This window comes from Galeopterus variegatus, unplaced genomic scaffold, assembly GCF_000696425.1.
Source record: "Galeopterus variegatus unplaced genomic scaffold, G_variegatus-3.0.2 Scaffold1207, whole genome shotgun sequence".
Lineage (NCBI taxonomy): Eukaryota > Metazoa > Chordata > Mammalia > Dermoptera > Cynocephalidae > Galeopterus > Galeopterus variegatus.
In genome coordinates this window covers 150,331-154,502 of record NW_007727318.1, presented here as the reverse complement: position 1 = coordinate 154,502, position 4,172 = coordinate 150,331, and the positions used below count along the sequence as shown (strand labels likewise).

Sequence of the window (4,172 nt, the reverse complement as noted above, 5' to 3'; positions counted from 1 at the left end):
GGCACGGGAGCAACACCGAGGGTTGCAATCCCGTTGCCGGTCCCAGGTCCGGTACGGGGGCAACACTGAGGGTTGCGATCCATTGCCGGACACGGAAAAAAGACAAAAAAAAAAAAAAAAGTTTGTGGAAAATGGAAGTAAAATAACACGAATCTTTCCACAAACTTTTTGAAGATCCCTTGTGTATATGTATACATGTACACATATAGAGACTCATACATACACACACACACATTGACACAGACTACTTTTCAGTAACTCAGATTCGATATTCTTTTTTCTTTTCTTCTTTTTTTTTTGAGCCTTTCGTATTCTTGCAAGGATGTCTGGAGCTGGTGGTCTCTGGTAGATATTTCCAAGGATGATCACTATCAGATCCTTCCCTCCCTCTATGTACATGCCACTCCCATACATATATAAAGAGATATTTATTTTAAGAAATTGGCTCATGTGATTGTGGAGGCTGGCAAGTCCAAAATCTGCAGAATAGGTTGGCAGGCTGGAGACCCAGGGAAAAGCTGATGTTGCAGCTTGAGTTTGAAGGCAGACGGCAAGCAGAATTCCCTCTTCCTTGGGGGAGTTAGTCTTTTTTCTCTTAAGGTCTTCAACTGATTGGATGAGACCCACCCACATTATGGAGGGTGTATTAGTCCATTTTGTGTTGCTCGTAACAAACTACTTGCAACTGGGTGATTTATAAAGAAAATGACATTTATCGCTTACAGTTTCTGAGGCTGGGAAGTCCAAAGTCCATCTGGTGGTGGTGACAGTGACCCAGTGGTCTCACATTGCAAGATGGTGGAAGCAGAGAGAGCAGAGAGAGCGAGAGAGAGAGGCAGACTCTCCTCTTCTTTTAAAGCCCTCAGAACCACACCCCTCACCACCATTTTTAATCCATTCACTACCACATGGTCCTACAATCTAATCACCTCTTCAAGGCTCCACCTTTCAATTACCATAACAGGATTTCCCACCATCCTAGCAGTCACAGTGGGGACCAAGTTTCTAATACACAAAACATGGGGGATACAATTCAAACTTCAATGAGTTTTAGGGGGACATAATTCAGTCCACTACAGAGGGTAATCTGCTTTACTCAAGTCTACTGATTTATTTTTTATTTTTTTAAAAAGATGACTGGGGCTGGCCCGTGGCTTACTCGGGAGAGTGTGGTGCTGATAACACCAAGGCCAGGGGTTCGGGTCCCATATAGGGATGGCCAGTTAGCTCACTGGGTGAGCATGGTGCTGACAACACCAAGTCAAGGGTTAAGATCCCCTTACCAGTCATCCTTAGGAAAAAAAAAAAAAGATGACCGGTAAGGGGATCTTCATCTTTAGGAAAAAAAAAAAAAAGATGACCAGTAAGGGGATCTTAACCCTTGACTTGGTGTTGTCAGCACCATGCTCAGCCAGCGAGCTAACCGGCCATCCCTATATAGGGATCCGAATCCGTGGTCTCGGTGTTATCAGCACCACACTCTACCAAGTGAGCCAGGGGCCAGCCTGAGTCTGATGATTTAAATGTTAATTTCATCTAAAAACTACCTTCCCAGCAACATCTAAACTAGTGTTTGACCAAATATTTGGGTACTGTGACCTAGCCAATTTAACACATAAAATTAACCATCACACTACCCTACAGTTCCTTTCTGCAGTGTTATTTCTGATCTGTTTTGGCTGTGGTTGTGTTCCCCATATATGCCCACTCAATTCACTGGTCTGGCCTCTGGGAGAACAGATGGATCACGGTGGATGATGGATGGACTACTGTAAACTTAACCGGGTGACAGTCCCAATCAGAGCCACTCTTCTGGATGTGGTATCTTTACTGGAACATATCAGCACAACCTCCAGCACTTCTGTGTGGTTATTGATTTGGTGAATGCTTTCTTTTCAATACCCATGAGAAGAGATGACCAAAGGCAGTTTGCTTTTACATCACAGTATTACGATGACAGAACCTTCACTCTCTCCCCTCAGGGCTTTGTTAACTTTCCAGCTTTCTTTTATAAGAGAGGCTCACCTTGACATTCCACACATCATGCCAGTCCACTATACTGATGACATCATGCTAATCGGACATGAACAGGAAGAGGTAAGCACCGTGTTTGCCAGAAAATGGAAGATAAATTACACGAAGATTTATGGTCCTACCACATTTGTATCGTTTTTAGGAGTTCAGTGGTTTGGGGCAGGCCAGTACAAGTTTTCTCACCTCATATATCCCACACTTAGAAAACACCACAGTGTTTGGTGGGTCTCTTTAGATTTTTGAGGCAGGATATATACACGTAGAAATACTTCTCCAATCCTTTACTGGATGGCTTGGGAGGTTGCCATTTGTGAGTGGTGCCCAGAGCAAGATTCAGGCCACAAACAAGCTATGCTGCCACTTTGGATTAGATGATCGTGCAGATACAATGTTGCTGGAGATATCTATGGTGGATAAAGATTCTATAGGGAGTCTCTGAGAGCCCAAATGGAAAAGTTGCAGTGAGGACTCCTAGGAGTCTGGACTAAGGCCATGCTCACCATGCTTCCTTTGGGAAAAAGGGCCCTTGTGTCACTGAGCCACAGTAGTGACTAAGCATCTGACCACTGGATGCCAGGTCACTGTATGTCTTAAGCTAGCTATTATTAGACAGGCATAACAGCAATCTAATATATGATGAATGTGGTACATTCAAGGCTGGGCCAAAGGGGTCCAAAAGGCATGAGTAAATTAAATGAATAGGGGGTTCAGACTCCCTTGGCACTGAACTCTGTTGATCTGACACTTCTCCTTTGACCCACACTATTGGCCTCATGGAGGGTTCGCCGCAACCACTGATAAAGGAGGAAAGGAGGGGAACCCAATTCACAGGTAAGTCAGTATAGTGTTTTGGCACCAGCTGGAAATGGACCACTCTTTTACAGTCCCAGTTGGGAGTAGCCCTGAAGGACAGTGGTGAATCTTTCCAGGGGGGCAGAACTATGAGCAGTACAGTTTGAACATGAACATGGGCTTCACTGATCTTGCCATTTGCCCTTTGTGTATATAGAGAGATGGACTGAGGTACAGACATATTCCAATTTCTAATAAGTAGCACACAACTTGGCTAGTTGGTCAAGGGCATCAGAAGAGCCAGACTGGAAGATTGTGGGTAAGCAGGTCTGGATAAGGGGCATATGGATGGACCTACAGAAGTGAGCACAAAAGCATGTGGATCTCTATGTCTAACATTAATGCTGCTATAGAGAAGGCTGTACAGCCAGTTGGTCAGGATGTCCCAACATATGGATGTCAGCCAGCCTCTAAACTTAGCCCCCCTATTGCTTTTTGATAGACCTATAAAAGATTGTCCATAGTGGCAAAGATGGGGACTATAAATACGCCCAATAACTTGGGCTCCCTCTCACCAAGACTGATCTAGCAACTGCCAACAAATAGTCACCCTGCTAGCAGCAGGCAACAAGATGGCAACATTGCCAAGAGAGAGCAGCCAGCCACCTGGCTGGTCAATTATATCAGACCCCTTCCACTTTGCAGAAGGCAATGATTTATTCCTTTTGGAACTGCTTTGTTCTCCAGATATGGGTGCATTTCTAACCACAGTGCTTCTATAAGCATCACCATCCAAAGGCTTTAAAGAATGCTCAATCCATTACCTAGGGCCATGGGACCCATTTTAAGGCAAAGGTTGTATGACGATGGCACATGAACATTGGCTTCACTGATCTTACCATTTGCCCATCACCCAGAAGCAGCCAGCCTGAGAAAACAATTGAACAGACTGACTTCATTTCCAAAGCTTTATTCTCATCATCTGCAAAATGAGGGTTATAAACAGTATATGGTACCTCACAAGTCTATTGTGGGATTGGAAAGAGATCACATAAATAGAGCATTTTGCACAGGCCCTGGCATGGAGCAAATGCTCAATAAATGGTAGGTATTATCATTAATTGGATCAAATTTTGAAAGGCCTCTGTGTTCCAACGGGAGCTGGCAGTCAGCTTTGGTAAGCCCTTCTTAGGGTATGTCTCCCACTGTAGCAAAGCATGCTTTGAATACTCTTAGCTGTTCAGAAAGTCCCCATCTTGAATAACATTTTTCTGCCAGCAGACAGCACACAGATGCTGCCACTGAGCAGAGTTGGAAGAGAAGGGAAATGAAAACTCTGCAGAGTT

At 44.3% G+C, this 4,172-nt stretch overlaps 1 protein-coding gene across 1 annotated transcript in view; it reads right to left on the bottom strand.

The window, feature by feature from the left end:
• Positions 1–4,172, bottom strand: part of FAM76A (family with sequence similarity 76, member A) — a 48,226-nt gene that overhangs the window by 42,093 nt on the left and 1,961 nt on the right. The gene's annotated exons all lie outside the window — the stretch shown is intronic.